The sequence below is a fragment of the Scyliorhinus canicula genome, chromosome 5, assembly GCF_902713615.1.
Source record: "Scyliorhinus canicula chromosome 5, sScyCan1.1, whole genome shotgun sequence".
Taxonomy (NCBI): domain Eukaryota; kingdom Metazoa; phylum Chordata; class Chondrichthyes; order Carcharhiniformes; family Scyliorhinidae; genus Scyliorhinus; species Scyliorhinus canicula.
The window spans coordinates 218,107,666-218,128,729 of record NC_052150.1 but is presented as its reverse complement, the minus strand read 5'-3'; the positions used below and the strand labels follow the sequence as shown (position 1 = coordinate 218,128,729).

The 21,064-nt window shown below is 52.5% G+C and overlaps 1 protein-coding gene across 2 annotated transcripts in view; it reads right to left on the bottom strand.

Moving 5' to 3' along the window:
• Nucleotides 1-21,064, bottom strand: part of hhatlb (hedgehog acyltransferase like, b) — a 113,326-nt gene that overhangs the window by 75,296 nt on the left and 16,966 nt on the right. Inside the window, exon 1 of one of the 2 annotated variants that reach the window (XM_038798520.1) lies at nt 10,787-10,939. The exons of the other annotated variant lie outside the window; for it this stretch is intronic. The gene's annotated coding sequence lies outside the window, so the exon portion shown is untranslated. Of the gene's footprint in view, nt 1-10,786; nt 10,940-21,064 lie in introns of those variants that run through there. 2 annotated transcript variants of the gene reach the window in all.

Here is a 21,064-nt window from a genome sequence, read left to right as displayed (position 1 = left end):
CAGCCTCCCCGTCAGTACGCAGCCTCTCCGTCAGTACGCAACCTCCCCGTCAGTACGCAGCCTCTCCGTCAGTACGCAGCCTCTCCGTCAGTACGCAGCCTCTCCGTCAGTATGCAGACTCTCCTTCAGTACGCAACCTCCCCGTCAGTACGCAGCCTCTCCGTCAGTACGCAGCCTCTCCGTCAGTACGCAGCCTCTCCGTCAGTATGCAGACTCTCCTTCAGTACGCAACCTCCCCGTCAGTACGCAGCCTCTCCGTCAGTACGCAGCCTCTCCGTCAGTACGCAGCCTCCCCGTCAGTACGCAGCCTCTCCGTCAGTACGCAGCCTCCCCGTCAGTACGCAGCCTCTCCGTCAGTACGCAGCCTCTCCGTCAGTACGCAGCCTCTCCGTCAGTATGCAGACTCTCCTTCAGTACGCAACCTCCCCGTCAGTACGCAGCCTCTCCGTCAGTACGCAGCCTCTCCGTCAGTACGCAGCCTCCCCGTCAGTACGCAGCCTCTCCGTCAGTACGCAGCCTCCCCGTCAGTACGCAGCCTCTCCGTCAGTACGCAGCCTCTCCGTCAGTACGCAGCCTCTCCGTCAGTATGCAGACTCTCCTTCAGTACGCAGCATCTCTGTCAGTACGCAGCCTGTCCGTCAGTATGCAGCCTCTCCGTCAGTACGCAGACTCTCCGTCAGTACGCAGCCTCCCCGTCAGTACGCAGCCTCCCCGTCAGTACGCAGCCTCCCCGTCAGTACGCAGCCTCCCCGTCAGTACGCAGCCTCCCCGTCAGTACGCAGCCTCCCCGTCAGTACGCAGACTCTCTGTCAGTACGCAGCCTCTCTGTCAGTACGCAGCCTCCCCGTCTGTACGCAGCCTCCCCGTCTGTACGCAGCCTCCCCGTCAGTACGCAGACTCTCTGTCAGTACGCAGCCTCTCTGTCAGTACGCAGCCTCCCCGTCTGTACGCAGCCTCCCCGTCAGTACGCAGCCTCTCTGTCAGTACGCAGCCTCTCTGTCAGTACGCAGCCTCCCCGTCTGTACGCAGCCTCCCCGTCAGTACGCAGCCTCCCCGTCAGTACGCAGACTCTCTGTCAGTACGCAGCCTCTCTGTCAGTACGCAGCCTCCCCGTCTGTACGCAGCCTCCCCGTCAGTACGCAGCCTCTCTGTCAGTACGCAGCCTCTCTGTCAGTACGCAGCCTCTCTGTCAGTACGCAGCCTCCCTGTCAGTACGCAGCCTCTCCGTCAGTACGCAGCCTCCCCGTCAGTACGCAGCCTCCCTGTCAGTACGCAGCCTCTCCGTCAGTACGCAGCCTCCCTGTCAGTACGCAGCCTCCCCGTCTGTACGCAGCCTCTCCGTCAGTACACAGCCTCTCTGTCATTTTGCAGCCTCTTCTTCAGTACACAGCCTCCCAGCACGCAGCCTCTCCGTCAGTACGCAGCCTCTCCGTCAGTACGCAGCCTCTCCGTCAGTACGCAGCCTCCCCGTCAGTACGCAGCCTCCCCGTCAGTACGCAGCCTCTCCGTCAGTACGCAGCCTCCCCGTCTGTACGCAGCCTCCCCGTCAGTACGCAGCCTCTCTGTCAGTACGCAGCCTCTCTGTCAGTACGCAGCCTCTCTGTCAGTACGCAGCCTCCCTGTCAGTACGCAGCCTCTCCGTCAGTACGCAGCCTCCCCGTCAGTACGCAGCCTCCCTGTCAGTACGCAGCCTCCCCGTCTGTACGCAGCCTCTCCGTCAGTACGCAGCCTCTCCGTCAGTACGCAGCCTCCCCGTCAGTACGCAGCCTCCCCGTCAGTACGCAGCCTCCCCGTCAGTACGCAGACTCTCTGTCAGTACGCAGCCTCTCTGTCAGTACGCAGCCTCCCCGTCTGTACGCAGCCTCCCCGTCTGTACGCAGCCTCCCCGTCAGTACGCAGACTCTCTGTCAGTACGCAGCCTCTCTGTCAGTACGCAGCCTCCCCGTCTGTACGCAGCCTCCCCGTCAGTACGCAGCCTCTCTGTCAGTACGCAGCCCCTCTGTCAGTACGCTGCCTCCCCGTCAGTACGCAGCCTCCCCGTCAGTACGCTGCCTCCCCGTCAGTACGCAGCCTCCCCATCAGTACACAGCCTCTCTGTCATTTTGCAGCCTCTTCTTCAGTACACAGCCTCCCAGCACGCAGCCTCTCCGTCAGTACGCAGCCTCTCCGTCAGTACGCAGCCTCCCCGTCAGTACGCAGCCTCTCCGTCAGTACGCAGCCTCTCCGTCAGTACGCAGCCTCCCCGTCAGTACGCAGCCTCTCCGTCAGTACGCAGCCTCCCCGTCAGTACCCAGCCTCCCAGCACGCAGCCTCTCCGTCAGTACGCAGCCTCTCCGTCAGTACGCAGCCTCTCCGTCAGTACGCAGCCTCCCCGTCAGTACGCAGCCTCCCCGTCAGTACGCAGCCCCTCAGTGGACAGTCCTCGCCTGTGCCACCTGGTGGTGAGACGCAGACATTGGGCTCCTTGTGGCTGAAGCTTCAATGGAACCTTGGATGAGGTTTGGGCCCCGGACTTTGGTCCCCCAGCATGTGGACACACCCTGCGCCTGTGAACTGAATTCCCAGCTGTGGGCGAACTGCTCCACTGTCCTGCGAACACCTCAGGAGAGCTGGTAGCTAAGGGAGTAAATCCTGACAACAAATCTCCAGTGCCGTCCAAAAACTACTGCTATTTTTAACGGCCTGCAGAGTGAAAAACCCCAACTGGATAGAACAGATGCTCTCCCACATTCCCACACGGATCGCAGACATTCCCACACGGATCGCAGACATTCCCACACGGATCTCAGACATTCCCACACGGATCGCAGACGTGAAACGGAACATACTTCAAGACACCAGCTACCATACCGCAACTCTCAACATCATGGGAAGCAAGATAGATCAAACAAAACACTGGCTGATTGGAAGCTAAGATCAAGATTGTGACCCTGTTAGGCAGCATGGAGGCGCAGTGGCTAGCTCTGCTGCCTCACAGCGCCGAGGTCCCCGGTTCGATCCCGGCTCTGGGTCACTATCCGTGTGGAGTTTGCACATTCTCCCCGTGTTTGTGTGGGTTTCGCCCCCACAACCCAAAGATGTGCAGGCTAGGTGGATTGGTCACGCTAAATTGCCCCTTAATTGGAAAAAAAATGATGTGGAGATGCCGGCGTTGGACTGGGGTGATCACAGTGAGAAGTCTTACAACACCAGGTTAAAGTCCAACAGGTTTGTTTCAAACACTAGCTTCCGGAGCGCAGCTCCTTCGTCAGGTGCTCCGAAAGCTCGTGTTTGAAACAAACCTGTTGGACTTTAACCTGGTGTTGTAAGACTTCTTACGGAAAAAAAACAAATTGGCTACTCTAAATTTTAAAAAAAGATAAAAAAAGATTGTGACCCTGTGCAAGATCATGGGCAAACGTAGCGATTGCAACAACTATCCAGGCAGTTGCTTTGAGCATCGTGGGGATAAGTGTCAGCTCACGTTGCCTTAGTCAGATTGCAGACCCAGTTGAACACATCCATCCCGAATCCCAGTGTGGTTTCAGAAACAGGAGATCTTCCCAGTCCAGTAGCTTCAAGAGAAAGGTCGTGAACAACTGAGACCTCTGTCTATAACCTTCAACAATCTCACCCAGATATCTGACCATGTGAGCAAAGGTGAAGCTGCTCAATGTGATCCGCGCTTTCCAAGGCAACATGCGGAGTAAGGTCAGATATAACAGGATGTGGTGAATGTAACTTAGTAATTCACACTGTATTTACCAATACCATTGTAAGCGCAGTAGCATTATCCGACCACTAGGGGGAGCAGCTCTGGGAATGCTCAGGAGTTTGTACAGGGCTCCACCCTTGGCTCCGCCCAGGACTCCTCCCCTTGGACTGCTGTATAAATACCCTTGTCCAGAGCCAGCCTGCAGTTCATCGAGAGTTCAACGGGTAACAGGCTGGCTCTGTAGTAAGTAGATAAGGGGCCTCACGGTAGCATGGTGGTTAGCATCAATGCTTCACAGCTCCAGGGTCCCAGGTTTGATTCCCGGCTGGGTCACTGTCTGTGTGGAGTCTGCACGTCCTCCCCGTGTGTGCGTGGGTTTCCTCCGGGTGCTCCGGTTTCCTCCCACAGTCCAAAGATGTGCGGGTTAGGTGGATTGGCCAAGCTAAATTGCCAGTAGTGTAAGGTTAATGGGGGGATTGTTGGGTTACGGGTATACGGGTTACGTAGGTTTAAGTAGGGTGATCATTGCTCGGCACAACATCGAGGGCCGAAGGGCCTGTTCTGTGCTGTACTGTTCTATGATCTAGATTAAAACCGCTGTTCATATCTTAAAGCACGTGTCCAGTGAATTGATGGTTCCATCACAGGACAACACTGGAATCCTTAGAGATCCGCAGTGGGGTTGAACAGGGTTGTTTAGTGACACCATCACTCGAGCACACTCCTCCCTTTGTTGCTGTCACTGCCTTCACCTCCTCTCCAGAGGATGTCTACTGACACACCAGAACTGTCACCACAACCAGGGCAGCACGGTAGCACAGTGATTAGCACTGTGGTGTCACAGCGCCAGGGTCCCAGGTTCGATTCCCTGCTGGGTCACTGTCTGTGTGGAGTCTGCACGTCCTCCCCGTGTGTGCGTGGGTTTCCTCCGGGTGCTCCGGTTTCCTCCCACAGTCCAAAGACCTGCAGCTTAGGTGGATTGGCCGTGATAAATTGCCCTTAGTGACCAAAACGGTTAGGAGGGGGTTACTGGGTTACGGGGATAGGGTGGAAGTGAAGGTTAAGTGGGTCGGTGCAGACTCGATGGGCCGAATGGTCTCTTTCTGCATTGTATGTTCTATGTTCTATAATAGAAGGGCAATAGAATCTCATCACAACTGGCGGAAAGCTATTCAACCTTTCTCACCTCAGATATAAGACAATAATAATCCTTATTAGGCTTACATTAACATTGCAATGAATTAACTGTGAAAATCCCCTAGTCGCCACACTCCAGGGCCAGGTGGCGCTGCCAGGGTGCCAGGCTGGCACCAGCCATGCCAGGATACCACCCTCCCAGAAAGCAAGCACCTGGGTCCTTTGATCCCCTGGGATACCACCAATGGGCTGGATTCACATTGCGACGTCTCAGGAGATCGCGTTAGATCTCGCGAGGCGTGATGAGCCGGGTAGTTCCTGGATGGGGGATCTCCCGGCATTTACCGATGGCGTTGCACCGTGCCACACTGCCTTTTGGGCATAGGCGGCAGAGGTCAATCCACCTCCCCTGCACATCTTTGGGTTGTGGGGGGTGAGACCCACACAGACACGGGGAGAATGTGCAAACTCCACACGGACAGTGACCCAGAGCCGGGATCGAACCTGGGACCTCGGCGACGTGAGGCCGCAGCGCTAATCCCTGCGCCCCCGTTCTGCCCGTAAAGAACAAACCTAAAGGGGATGCAGGAGCAGAGGGACCTGGGTATATACTCTTTTAATCAACTAAATGAAGCAGTTAGATATAGCACTTAGGGTGAAAGGGATCAAAGGATATGGGGTGAAAGCGAGATTAGGCTATTGAGTTGGATGATCAGCCATGATCATAATGAATGGCAGAATGGGTTTGAAGGGCCTCCTCCTGCTCCTATTTTTTCTATGTTTCAATAAATTAAGCAGAATTGAGAGGGGGTAAGAGCCCCCTGGTGAGGTGCTGTAACTGAAACAAAACCTCAAAGCTTAACTAACAACCAAAATGCAGATGGCACACACGGCTGCCACTGTGTGTCGGTGGTGGAGGGAGTGAATGTTTGTGGAAGGGGGAGCAATTAGGCGGGGCTCCTTTGGCCTGGGTGGTGTTGAGCTTCTTGAGTGTTGTTGGAGCTGCACCCATCCAGGCAAGTAGAGAGTATTCCATCACACATCTGCTTTGTAGATGGTGGACAGGCTTTGAGGAGCCAAGAGGTGAGTTACTTGCCGCAGGATTCCCAGCCTCTGACCGGATCGTGTAGTCACAGTATTTCTAAGGCTGGCCCAGTTCAGTTTGTTGTCAATGGTAACCCCCCCAGGATGTTTATAGCGGGGGATTCAGTGATGGTAATTGTAATATCCGGCACGGAACCCACGGGTGGGAATCCTTATCTTCCTAGTGCTCCTTGTAGAGTATGAGCTCCCTCGCTAGGGGTGGGGTATCTCAATTACCCAGAGTCTACAAGGTCGGCCAGTAAGGCACCAACCAGAAGGAACCCGGTAGGGGAGCAATAAAATAATAATAATCTTTATAGTCACAAGTGGGCTTACATTAACACTGCAATGAAGTTACTGTGAAAATCCCCTCGTCGCCACATTCTGGCACCTGTTCAGGTACACTGAGGGAGAATTCAGAATGCCCAATTCACCTAACAAACTTGTGGAGTATATGTATCATTTATAAATAAAGCGTTGTTCTTATTTTTACTCTGTGTGGATTCTAATGTCCTTATTAAAGTAATGCCATTGAATGTCAAGCAGCGATGATTTGATTCTCTCTGACTGGAGATGTTCATTGCCTGGCACTTGTGTGCCGTGAATGTAACTTGGCCGCTTGTCAGCCCAAACCTGGATATTGTCCAGATCTTGCTGCATTTGGACATTAACTGCTTCATTATCTGAGGAGTCATGAATGGTGTTGAACATTGTGCAGTCATCAACGAACAGCGAACATCCCCACTTTTGACATTATGATGAAGGGAGGTCATTGATGAAGCAGCTGAAGATGGTTGTGCCTAGGGCACGACTCTGAGGAACTCCTGCAGTGATGTCCTGGAGTTGAGATGATTGACCTCCAACCACCACAACCATCTTCCTTTGTGCCGGGTGTGACTCCAACCAGCAGAGAGTTTTCCCCCTGATTCCCATTGACACCAGCTTTGCTAAAACTCTTTGATGCCAAATTCGATCAAATAGCACATAGGGAGGCCATTCAACCCGTCGCATCTATGCCAGCTCTCATGAGCAACTCAGACAGTCCCTCTCCCCTGCACTTTCCCTGTAGTCCTCATCTTTCTTCCACTTCATCACCTTCTCTATTTCCCTTTTGAAATGAAAATTGCTTATTGTCACAAGTAGGCTTCAAATGAAGTTATTGTGAAAAGCCCCTAGCTGCCACATTCCGGCGCCTGTTCGGGGAGGCTGGTACGGGAATTGAACTGCTGACCTGCCTTGGTCTGCTTTCAAAGCCAGCGATTTAGCCCAGTGTGCTAAACCAGCCCCTAAAGAGCCTCAGCTGAATCTGCCTTCACCACACTTTCAGCTAACACATTCCACATTGCTGTGTGAAACGCTTTTCCCTCAAGTCATCTTTGGTTCTCTTGCCAACCACCTTAAATGTGTGCTCTCTGCTTACTGACCCTTTCACCAATGTGATATTGGAGCTGGTATCCTACATAAGGGCAGCACGGTAGCACGGTGGTTCGCACAGTTGCTTCACAGGTCCAGGGTCCCAGGTTCGATTCCCGGCTTGGGTCACTGTCTGTGCGGAGTCTGCACATCCTCCCCGTGTATGCGTGGGTTTCCTCCGGGTGCTCCGGTTTCCTCCCACAGTCCAAAGATGTGCAGGTTAGGTGGATTGGCCATAATAAATTGCCCCTTAGTGTCCAAAAAGGTTAGGTGGGGTTACTGGGTTACGGGGATAGGGTGGGGGTGTGGGCTTGGGTAGGGTGCTCTTTCCCAGGTCCGGTGCAGACTCGATGGGCCAAATGGCCTCCTTTGGCACTGCAAATTCTATGATTTAAGTTTTCCTGTCCTTTGTAGTTTTAATTGTGAATAAATTCCATGATAATGGTTGGAGAGCAATATATACATTGTTGAAACAAAAGGCTGGATTCTCCAGTCGGCAACGCCGAAATCGCGAACAGCTGAGGATCCTTATTCCTGACCGAATCGGGGGAGGCAGTGCTGCTTTCGCCATGCTCCGCCCCCTCCAAAGCATCATACTCAGAGAGTACGCCACGTATCGACCATCCCCCGATGCTCCGACCCCTCCAAAGCATCATACTCAGAGAGTACGCCACGTATCGACCATCCCCCGATGCTCCGACCCCTCCAAAGCATCATACTCAGAGAGTACGCCACGTATCGACCATCCCCCGATGCTCCGCCCCCTCCAAAGCATCATACTCAGAGAGTACACCACGTATCAACCATCCCCCCGATGCTCCGCCCCCTCCAAAGCATCATTCTCAGAGAGTACGCCACGTATCAACCATCCCCCCGATGCTCCGCCCCCTCCAAAGCATCATACTCAGAGAGTACACCACGCCACGTATCGACCATCCCCCTGATGCTCCGCCCCCTCCAAAGCATCATATTCAGAGAGTACGCCACGCCACGTATCGACCATCCCCCCGATGCTCCGCCCCCTCCAAAGCATCATATTCAGACAGTACGCCACGCCACGTATCGACCATCCCCCCCCGATGCTCCGCCCCCTCCAAAGCATCATACTCAGAGAGTACGCCACGTATCGACCATCCCCCCGATGCTCCGCCCCCTCCAAAGCATCATACTCAGAGAGTACGCCACGTATCGACCATCCCCCGATGCTCCGCCCCCTCCAAAGCATCATTCTCAGAGAGTACGCCACGTATCGACCATTCCCCGATGCTCCGTCCCCTCCAAAGCATCATACTCAGAGAGTACGCCACGCCACGTATCGACCATTCCCCGATGCTCCGCCCCCTCCAAAGCATCATACTCAGAGAGTACGCCACGCCACGTATCGACCATTCCCCGATGCTCCGCCCCCGACTGGCCAAGTCCCCGATGGAGTCGGTCATGGGTAATCTCATCCATCGGGAACTCGGCTGGGCGGCTGTGCGGACTCAGCCGGGGGGGGGGGGGGGGGGGGGGGGGGGGGGGGGGGGGGAGTGCTGATCCGTGGGCAGGGTGGACTTTATCAGGGGCTGGGGCCACTGTGGGGTGGTGGTCCGGGGCGCGCCAGCCTGCCACAGTGGGGGGACTATTTCATAGACCGGGTCTGTGAGCAGCCACTGCCATGTAGCACGGTGTAGAGTTTGCACATTCTCCCCGTGCCTGCGTGGGTTTCACCCCCACAACCCAAAGATGTGCCGGCTAGGTGGAAAATTTATTTTTAAAAAATGAAAGGGTGCTAAAATATGTCATCCAAAACTCAAAACGTTTCGAAAGCTTGATCGATTATTTCTCCCTATTCCAGATATACCCCCCTCCCTGCATGAGGGGGAACATCCTCCACCCTATCAAGCCCCCCCCCCACCCTCAGAATCTTGTATTATAGAATATAATCCCTACCGTGTAAAAGGAGACCATTCGGCCCATCGGTTCTGCACTGACCCTCTGAAAGAGCACCCTTCCTAGCCCCACTCCCCCGCCCGATCCCCGTAACCCCATCTAACCTTCACATCTTTGGACTGTGGGAGAAAACCGGAACACCCGGAGGAAACCCACGCAGATACGGGGATAGACGTGCAAATTCCTCGCAGTCACCCAAGGCCGGAATTGAACCCGGGACCCTGCCGCTGTGAGGCAGCAGTGCTAACCACTGTGCCACTCACCTTGAGTTTCAATAAGATTCTCATTCTCCTAAACTCCAACGATGTGCAGTCCCTGGGGTGGCACGGTAGTTAGCACTGCTGCCTCACAATCCACGGACCCGGGTTCAATTCTGGCCTCAGGTGACTGTGGAGTTTGCACGTTCTCCCGGCAGCACGGTAGCATTGTGGATAGCCCAATTGCTTCACAGCTCCAGGGTCCCAGGTTCGATTCCGGCTTGGGTCACTGTCTGTGCGGAGTCTGCACATCCTCCTCGTGTGTGCGTGGGTTTCCTCCGGGTGCTCCGGTTTCCTCCCACAGTCCAAAGATGTTAGCTGGATTGGCCGTGATAAATTGCCCCCTTCCGAAGCCTAGACGGGGTTACAGCAGGGGATTGGGCCTCGGTAGAGTGCTCTTTCAGAGCGTCATGCAGACACGATGGGCCGAATGGCCTCCTTCTGCCCTGTAGGCATTCTATAATTCCCTTATTGACCGAACCCGACTCTTGTTTTTTAAAAATTAATTCGAGATGGTCTGAATATTGAAGCATCTCCAAATCGACACAGTGCACATTGGATGTTTGGGTGGAATGGGCAGGGGTGAGCTGTTCAATACTCTTTCCAGCGGGGGGGGGGGGGGGGAGGCAGGGACATCATTTGTCACTGGGAGCTGCAGGGGGTGCTGCAGGGGGGGGGGGGTGCTGCAGGGGGGGGTGCTGGAGGAGGGGGGGTGCTGCAGGGGGGGGGGTGCTGCAGAGGGGGGGGGTGCTGCAGAGGGGGGGGTGCTGCAGAGGGGGGGGGTGCTGCAGAGGGGGGGGGTGCTGCAGAGGGGGGGGGGGGGGGGGGGCAGGGACATCATTTGTCACTGGGAGCTGCAGGGGGTGCTGCAGTGGAAGTGAATGATCCAGTCAGTGGGGAGGGGAGCAGCAGCAGCGTCAGTGCCTCTGCCTATTTTAAGGGACTGCAGTGTCTCTCGTCAATGCAGCGACACTCAATAGCCTTCGGATAGACAGTTCGAAACTCTCCCCCCCCCCCCCCCCCAAAGAACATGCCCTTTATCCGTCTCTTTTAATGCACCATTTGCAAATATGCAGCACTGGGAGTGCAAACTAATTAGATTAATTAGCAAACCAGCAAAACAAAGTCATGCACAGATAAAGAGGAGTAATGCAGACAGTCGTTATGCTTTGAAAGCCCATGCAAGCTTACACAGTGGTATAAATATTGCTATCTGGCATCGAGTTTACAATGCACCAGTCCCTCCTCCCAAGTTCCTACATGCACTGACCTTGAATCCAGCACCTGAACAAGGGGGTTGGCAGGACACTGAAGTTTTCGCTTCCCGGTGGAAATGTACCTCTTGTCTAACTCATGTCTTCGCCCCGGTGATTAGTTTCTGCTGATGGGACCAGCCCCCCCCCCCCCCCCCCCCGGCAGGAGTCAGGAGCAGCGGATTATTTTTAAATGCAGCCCCCAGCCAGTAGAATTTGGCTCGTCCCAGCCTCTCTCACTCTCTGCAGCTGTCCATCACACCCCTCCTGTGTTCAGCACTTCCAGGAGAGGCGACAGCCTCCTTAAACCGACAGCAAACTATCTACTGATGGCGACATTATTAATCCCAGTCTCCCTCTGGAAACAGGAGAGAGAGATGGCCAGCAGCAAATAGGTGGCAACTTCCCTATTTATTCCTCCACGTTGTCTGCCTCTTCTGTATCCTCCCAGTCATACAACACAGAAAGAGCCCAGTCAGCCCCTATCTTTAAAAAAATCCCACACCTTGCTCTCTCTCCTCCCCCCCCCCCCCCCCCCTCCCCCCGCCATAACCCTGCAATTCTTTTTTGCCACCAAGTATTTTTCCAATTACCTTTAGAAAGGTTACTATTGGCCCTGGTAACGGCGCCGTTGCCGCTCCCTCCTACGAGGTATACCACGAGTCCGGTGGTGGCGGCTACCCTCAAGATCTGGGGGCAGTGGAGGCGACATCGGGGGGAAGTGGGGGGCTCGATGGAGGCCCCGCTAAGGGGGAACCATCGGTTCGTCCCGGGGAACATTGATGGGGGGTTCCAGGGTTGGCACAGAGCGGGCATCAGACAGCTGAGGGACCTGTTCATTGATGGGAGGTTTGCGAGCCTGGGGGAGTTGGAGGAGAAATTTGAGCTCCCCTCGGGGAACATGTTCAGGTATCTGCAGGTAAAGCCGTTTGCTAGGCGGCAGGTGGTGGGATTCCCTTTGCTGCCCGCGAGGGGGGTGAGGGACAGGTTGCTTTCGGGGGTCTGGGTCGGAGATGGGAAGGTATCTGATATCTACAAGGTTATGCAGGAGGCGGAGGAGGCGTCAGTAGAGAAGCTAAAGGCCAAGTGGGAGGGGGAACTGGGGGAACAGATCGAAGACGGGACATGGGCGGATGCCCTGGAGAGGGTTAATTCTTCCTCCTCGTGTGCGCGGCTTAGCCTCATCCAATTCAAGGTGCTGCACCGGGCCCATATGTCCGGGACTAGGATGAGTAGGTTCTTTGGGGGCGAAGACAAGTGTGTCAGGTGTTCGGGGAGTCCAGCGAACCATGCCCATATGTTCTGGGCATGTCCGGCACTTGAGTTCTGGAAGGGGGTGGCGAGGACGGTGTCGAGGGTGGTAGGATCCAGGGTCAAGCCAGGGTGGGGACTCGCGATTTTTGGGGTTGGGGTGGAGCCGGGAGTGCAGGAGGCAAAAGAGGCCGGTGTGCTGGCCTTTGCGTCCCTAGTAGCCCGGCGGAGGATCTTGCTACAATGGAAGGATGCGAGACCCCCAAGTGTGGAGACCTGGATCAATGACATGGCGGGTTTCATTAAGCTCGAGAAGGTCAAATTCGCCCCGAGAGGATCGGTACAAGGGTTCTTTAGGCGGTGGCAACCTTTCCTCGACTTTCTGTCTCAGTGATAGGGAACTGGGTCAGCAGCAGCAGCAACCCGGGGGGGGGGGGGGGGGGGGGGAGTTGACTATGTTTATTTAATTTAAATTTATTTTCAAGTTCTCTTGTTGTTTATCGGGTTTGGGGGGGTGGAGGGGTGCGATATAGGCGTTGCTACGGTCTTGGGGGTGTTATGCTTATTATGTTGTTTTATTGTTGCTTGTTATTGTTTGTTGTTATATATTTTGTAAAAAATTTTCAATAAAAACTATTTAAAAAAAAGAAAAGTTACTATTGAATCTGTTTGCACCAGCCTTTGGAACTGCCCCTTCCAGTACGGTTTCTACAACCAAAGAGAAAATGCTGGAAAATCTCAGCAGGTCTGGCAGCATCTGTAGGGAGAGAAACTCGAAACGTTAGCTCATTTCTCTCCCTACAGATGCTGACAGACCTGCTGAGATTTTCCAGCATTTTCTCTTCGGTTTCAGATTCCGGCATCCACAGTAATTTGCTTTTGTTTTGTACGGTTTCTATATCCTGTTCTGGTACGGAAATGCCTCGGCCCTGTAGCCACTGTAGCCACCTAAAATGGACACTGAACCAAACAAAATGGAGAATCGCTAAGACTGTAGGGAAAAACAGTTTAGCCAAGGCAAACAGCCTGCAAACACTCATTAGCATTTTGCAAGCAGCAAAACCAGTTTCTGGCCAGGTGGAAGATCTCCAACCAAAGGTGATAATGGCAGAACGTTCTACATACTAATGAGGCAGTCCAGATCTAGGCACACACAATGGCAACATTTGGGTTTGAATAAGATACTTTAAGTGGATGTCCAGACAGAGCGGCACCAGAAGTATCAGAAAAACATGAGTAAAGCACGTAAGCCGATGGCAATCGTGTCCTGTTTGGCACAATTGCGAGGCACAGAGGAGGTCGTTCAGACGCTCCGGGCAGAACTAGAAGAAAGGAATAGAATGAGTAAAGTGGATGTCAGGGACATCGAAAAGGAAAATATGGATCTAAGAGGGAAGTTGGCAGAGAAAGGTAGAGAGGTGGATGATGCCAAGAGGGCACATCAGTCTTGTCTAGCCCATCTCAGCAGTTCCCAGACCCAGTACGAAAAGGCCTATCAGGACGTGCAACGTGCCGTCCTGATAAGAGAAGAATCAGAGAAGCAGGTAGAGGCTTTGCAGAGGCAATGCTCTGACCTTAAAGCAGCTTTGAGAGCACTCCATGCTGCCACCACAGAACAAAGGCAAAGTACAGTAGATCACGCGAAATGCAGGAAGCAGATTGCAGAGCTGCAATCGCTGCTTTCGGTGCAAAATGGGTTTCAAAGCACCTTTGGAACCCAGTTAGATGAGGAGAATGCCCCAAACTGAAAAGAGTTAAGTGAGACAGCGCAGCGTTATGTTCAGGGAACATGTGCGCCAGCAGCGCAGCAGAAAAGGCAAGCACCCCAACCCCCCACAGTCACCATTCCAATGAATCCAGTCACCACCCAGAGAAAAGCGACCATAGAAGGCGCACCCGATATAACTTACACCACCCCCTTAACTGTAACCCAACTAAGGGACGCGTGTGAAAAGATCACTCCGTTTCTCCCCACCGCAGACCCCCACCAGTTTTTCGCAAAGGTAAAGCAACAGGCTACCATGTACGGCCTGGACGAGAGAGAGCAGGTCAAACTCACAGTTCTGAGTTTGGACCAATCGGTTGTAGCAGCCCTCCCCGACCCACAGAACGTTGGCGGAGGAACCCTAGAGGAAATGCACACCTCCATTTTAGATGCCATAGGGTATAATCGAGGTGACCCCGTAGAAGGACTTAATAAGTGCCGGCAGAAGAAATCCGAGCACCCCACAGCATTCGCCGGAAGGCTGTGGATCCATTTTAATGCAGTATTTGGCGATTTAAATAGAGCCCATTTGAACCGTGAAAACATGGTTAAATGGACGCGCACCATAATTTCTCATGCAACAGAAGCAGGACAGAGCGCTTGCAACAGCTATGACCCCTCAGAGGAAGCCCATAATGAGAAGTGGGTCCTGAAAAGATTGTCCCGCGCTTGGGAGCAATCAGTTCAGGGCAGAGGCAAAGTGAAATCCCCAGAAGAAGCTCAGGCTGCAGCAGACATACAGGCAGTGAGAGAGCACCAAAAACCCGCATGGGTGAATGAAGGAAAGAGCAGCCCTCCACAGAAGTCGCAGGAATGCTACAACTGTGGCCAGTTAGGACATTGGGCTAAGGAATGTAATGGACCCCAGAGATCACAGAGAGGCCAGCAGACAGGCACTCTGAATCGGAATAAAACAAAACCGATCCATAGTATAGGGATACAGTCAGGACAGACCAATGTGGACGGAACGGACTGACGGTGTTCGGGCTCCCCCACTTGGGTCTGTGACACACTATGGGATCCATCAGGAAGACCGGTAGTCACGGCAAAGTTAAGAGGGAAGCCCATAGAGTTACTTTGGGACACAGGAGGCTCCCGCACCACAATTAACTCCACCACCACGGCACACACAGACACGTGGCCGACCACCTCCACCATCACACTTAGCGGGTTCACCGGACACTCGCAGCAGGGACACATTACAGCCCCCGTAGCAATCCAGCTAGGGAACATTTCCACCAAACACCCCGTTGTTCTAGTAAATCTTCCCCGGACAGCAGAACACATCCTAGGGATAGATTTTATGAATGCCCATAGCCTGTCGTTCGACCCAGTGAACCAGTGTGTCTGGCGAATGGCAAGATCGGACAGAGCACCCGCCACCCTCACAGTAGGAGAGTACGCTAATCGGATTAGCACAGTAGGAGAATACTCATTTGACTTGACTACACTAAACACGGACAGACAAGTTAAGGCAGTACTCAACAAACATAGGACAGCATTTGCCAGTCACCGGCATGACTGTGGCAGAATGGCTGGACAAATTCACGTTACCGGACCTGACCCCAGACCACAAAAACAATATAGATTTCCCCTAGAAGCAGAGGGAGAAATAGAGAAAGTGATAGGTAGCTTATTGGAGCAAGGTGTGCTTAGAACAGTAGCCTCGACCAATAATGCCCCTATTTGGCCAGTGAGAAAGCCCGACGGATCATGGCGTCTGACCATTGATTATCGGGAACTCAATAAAGTAACCCCAGCAGTAGCCCCCACGGTAGCAACAAGTCCCGAGACCATGCCCAAGCAGGGACTCAACTCCAAATATTTCACGGTTTTGGACATTAGCAATGGCTTCTGGTCAATCCCATTGGCAAAGGCGTGCCAGTACAAATTTGCCTTCACTTTTAAAACACAACAGTATACGTGGACATGCCTTCCACAAGGATTCCACAATTCCCCCTCCATTTTCCACCGACAGCTGGCGAATGGCTTAGAAAAATTTTCCCGCCCCGAATGTCTGGTACAGTATGTAGACGACCTACTACTGCAGACAGACACAAAGGCAGAGCACATTACGCTTCTGGCCGAACTCCTGGAACTTTTAACCGAGATTGGATGTAAAGTTAACCCAAGAAAGGCCCAGATTTTGGAAAGTAAAGTGATGTATTTGGGAACAGTCATCACACACGGCAAACGCGAGATCGAATTCAAAAGAATTGATTCGATTGTCAAATTGCCCCTTCCCCAGAATGTTTCAGCCCTCCGGTCGTTCTTAGGACTGGTTGGTTATTGTCGGAACCACATCGACGGATTCGCGACAAAAGCCGCCCCACTCTCAGACCTCCTTAAGAAAGGAGCCCCCTGGGAATGGCTTCCGCAGCATACAGAGGCTGTGGAGGAGTTAAAGAAAGCCCTTAGCGCAGCACCCGCGCTACAAGTCCCAGACCAACTTTCCCCCTATGCAATAGAGGTAGCGAGCACAGATCTGACCCTCTCGGCCGTGTTACTTCAGGAACGGCACGAGCAGCTAAGACCAGTGGCTTATGCCTCCCGACTATTAGACCCAGTTGAACAAGGATTTTCAGCCTGCGAGAGGCACCTCCTTGCTGTCTTCTGGGCAGTGCAATATTTTTCGTACATTACCGGACTCAACCCCATCACCATTTTGACCGAGCACACCCCCACACAGTTACTCCTAGACGGTCGACTGAAGGACGGTTCAGTTAGCCAGATTAGGGCAGCTAGGTGGACACTACTTTTACAAGGACGGGACATTACAGTAAAACGGACCCGCACACACACATTTTTAGCCGACAACCTCCAACACCCAGGACAGCCCCATGAATGTGAAATCGTAGCCCCCCTACATAACACCGGACCCTTTATAGCAAAGACACCCCCCAGGAAGATAGGGAACCCAAAACAAAGCCCCCAACCCACAGACACGTGTGGACCACTGAGGATTTACATAGACGGTTCATCCACAGTTTTAGAAGGTGAGCGTATCACAGGATGCGGCATCTATGTAGAGGACGCGCAGGGGCGCGCTCTCGAAGAGATAGCTTTAAAACTACCCGGACACTTAGGCGCGCAGGCAGCAGAGCTCGCGGCCATAGCTTATATAGTGGACCACCCCGATTCTTTCCCCAGCCCAGCGGACATATATTCGGACAGTTTATATGTCTGCAATAGTTTAACAGATTTTCTACCCCTGTGGAGGACACGAGGTTTTGTCTCCGCAGATGGGAAACCCCTTCCATCAGCCCCTTTACTCCAACACATTTTAGAGAAAGCGAAGGACAGGACCTTCGGCATCATCAAAGTAAGAAGCCACCATAGGTCATCCCCCCCTGGGAATGTAAAAGCCGACGCATTGGCTAAGGCAGGTTCCAGGCGAGGACACTTATGGACACCCCCAGCTAGCGCACCAGCTAGCGCCCCTGTGAGCGCAGTCCAAATCTCACAGACCAGTATTAAGGATTTAGTAGAGGCACAAAAGCAGGATGAGGATCTCAGGGAGATTTTCAAAGGCAACTTTGTGCCACAGTATGACAAGTTCAGACACGCACTGACCACACATGAGGGTGTGATCATAAAGGATCAGCTTTATGTGGTCCCGCAGCAGGACAGGAATGAAATGATTGCTTTGTTCCATGATGGACACGGGCACCAAGGGACCGACGCAACCACGAGGCACCTCAGGCAGCTCTGTTGGTGGCCTAACCTAAGGACAGATGTAGGTCACTACATCGAGAATTGCCTTATTTGCGCCCAGAATAACCCGGAGAGGTATTCTAAAAAGGCACAACTTCGGCATACTCGACCAGTTAATGGCCCCTGGACAAACCTCCAGATCGACTTTATAGGCCCATTGCCCCCTTGTAGGAATGGCTATAAATACGTTCTGGTGGTCATCGATACCTTTACCCAATGGGTAGAGGCATTCCCCTCTAGAACGAATACAGCTAAGACAGCTGCAAAGATCCTGACCCACCACATCTTCACGAGATGGGGTTTACCCCGTAGCATTGATTCGGACCAGGGATCTCACTTCACAGGACGGGTCATGAAGAACGTCCTGACAATATTTGGAATAAAACAAAATTTTCATATTGCGTATCACCCACAGTCCAGCGGGATTGTAGAGCGCATGAATCGGACCCTAAAATCAACACTTAGAAAAATGGTTCAAGAGAACAACTCCACATGGGATTCAGTGCTCCCATTTGCACTCATGTTCATCAGAAATACAGTTTCAACTTCCACAGGATACACACCACACACACTCATGACCGGACGCCCTATGAAAGGTACAGAATTCCTTTTAGGACTGGACATGACTAGCCCCGAAGTGACGGCCCTCACACACGAAAAGACGGTTAAAGACCTGGTTGAGACTGTGAGGTCCGCACAGATTGCAGCCGCAGTTCAGCTAGGGAAACGCCGTAGACAAAGCACAGCATTCTTTAATAAGACCGTACACCCCACAGAATTCCAGGTTGGGCAACAGGTAATGCTATCTGTATACAACCCCAGCAGTTTTTTGGCACCAAAATATTCCGGACCATACTCAATTTCGGATAAAATTAGCCCCTCAGTTTATAGGATAAAATATCCTAATGGTAAGACCGCGTGGTTCCATATCAACCAGTTAAAGGCATATGGAACACAGGCCAACCATGCACACCATGTCCTGCTAGACGCAGCAGAACACCTCACCCCACCCACTAGAGACACGTTTCCACCATCCCCCTCACAGACCAGTTCCTCATCGGACTCGCCCACGACTCCGCCCACTGACCATGACAGACCACGCCCCGAAACGCCCACAAGCTGCCGCAACAGAGACAGCGATACAGACACTGACTCTGAGGACAGCCACAGCACACCACACTACAGCCCACATTGCAGCGACAGTAACCCCGACTACAGTGACCCCATGGAAGTCACTTACATTAAAAACCCAGACCCACCACCCGACCCCGACTACCCCGACAATACCCATTCACTTTTGGACCCAACACTCTGGCACAGGGACAATTCGTACCGACTTGTCCGCAATGACGAACGTGACCCCCAGTCACACAATTCAAAGATATCATGCCTGATCCACACAAGGGTGTGGGATCCGGGAGAGCAGGACGACACGGTGTCTGAATCCCGATACGGCAACCCCTTTGTGACCCTGTTCACAGAGACAGAGGAAAAGTGAGGTGTCCAGATGATGTAAAATAGGAACCGCTTGAGGGAAGCGATGTCCTTTCTGATGGAACCTGCACGCATGTTTGTTTGTCAGTTTATGTTTGTTTGTTAATATGTTAAGAGATTGATTGCAGATCTTTTCAGCTGAAAAGATTGTGACCACCTCACACACCCGTTAGCTTGTCTGCAGATACCTCTGAGAACTTCAGTTGTATCCTCTGGTGAACCGACACGGTTCACGACTTGTTCCCTGTTTTCAGATGAAGGAGCATCTTGGCTCCCCCATTGTTTTTAGGTGCCCCTCTATTCGGCGAATAGAGGCTGCAAATCCATGATAAACACATTCTTGCCCGTTTAATCCAGGTTACTCAGGCAGTGGACAAACGGCACTGAGGACCCGCCCTCTCTGAGAACCCACTTTGGTCAGCCAAGCTCGGGTATGGCACAGCACGCCCTACCCGGGGATCCCATTCAAATCGTACCCGTAGCGGCCCATACGCAACCCATTCGACCTTTCATTTCCAATTTGTTTTCATTTTTCGTTAGGCAGCCCTTAGGCCGCCATCCCACATGCCATTTACATCCAGGAACATTCGGATGGTAAATGAGCAAAGCCTGCGAGACGGCTCGCAGGAGGAGAGTTGTTAGGTGTATTGTGTTCATTAAATTCGCTTTTGAAAAAAAAAATGAGGGGAGTCACAGGGTGTGACTTGGCCAGTCATTTTAATGGGTCAATTGGAATTGAAAGACAGATACACTAACAAGTACGGATATTAGGCTGTATTGACAGATACTGTGCTTGATCCCATAGCTTTCGAAGGACGAAACAGGGACCACAGCAAGGATCGGCCATACAGGAGGAAGAAAAGAAGGAGAACAAAGAGAAGATGATGGAAGCCCACTTATTGCTTTTAAATGTTATATTTGTTTGTGTGGAAGCAAGACACATTTCCCCCACAACCCCCACCGTAAATGTTTCACTTACAGCAACTCCCCCGTGCTCAGCTCTGATCAGTGAGGTTCAGACCTGGTGCACAAAATTTATGACATGGTACTCCATGTCATATGTGATTGAATCACTGCTAGTGATTGCGATCCTCGCCATACTTGTACAGACCCTCAGGTTGAGGAAGTGGAAGAGGAGAGCCTCCCGTTCTTGCCCCTCAACCGTCTATGGAGTTCAATCTCCTATCTTCGGCTTTCACCAATCCCCCCAGCCCATAAATGAATAAAGCACTGTGTAATGAATAAAAAAATGTACCCATGTATTATATTGTCCTGAACTCGACTGCCGAGTCAGGAAATGTTCTGTGATGTGGTATGAATGGATGAGGTTTAGTCTGTAATGAAATGTTTAAGTTAAGATAAGGATAATTGTGATAGGTAGAGGTTCCCGTTTGTGGTAATGCATGTCCCCTTTGACATAGCGCCAAGTAGAGATGTCAGTTAAAAAATTTTCTTCCCATAGTTTAAGGACAGAGTAGACGCTCAGGAGCTTGCCGAGGTCAGGGAACACAAAGAAGGCAACCCAGATGCACTCAAGGCAACGTACATAGGTGATCCTTCACAATATTTTGATTGTGAGGATCACAAGGAGGGAATGTAGCCACCTAAAATGGACACTGAACCAAACAAAATGGAGAATCGCTAAGACTGTAGGGAAAAACAGTTTAGCCAAGGCAAACAGCCTGCAAACACTCATTAGCATTTTGCAAGCAGCAAAACCAGTTTCTGGCCAGGTGGAAGATCTCCAACCAAAGGTGATAGTGGCAGAACGTTCTACATACTAATGAGGCAGTCCAGATCTAGGCACACACAATGGCAACATTTGGGTTTGAATAAGATACTTTAAGTGGATGTCCAGACAGAGCGGCACCAGAAGTATCCACTATAGAAACCGCCCCCACCATCGAGAAAGACCCTCACATTGGAGGAATTCAAAAGATATCGATTGGAAGCGATCCAATCGATACCTAAAGGTAAAGCCCGCCCAGGAAGAGGGAAGGACATTGGGGACCCCTATAAATATAGACCCCCACACATGGTCCTGTCTGTTGTTTCGTGCTCCGGCTTTGAC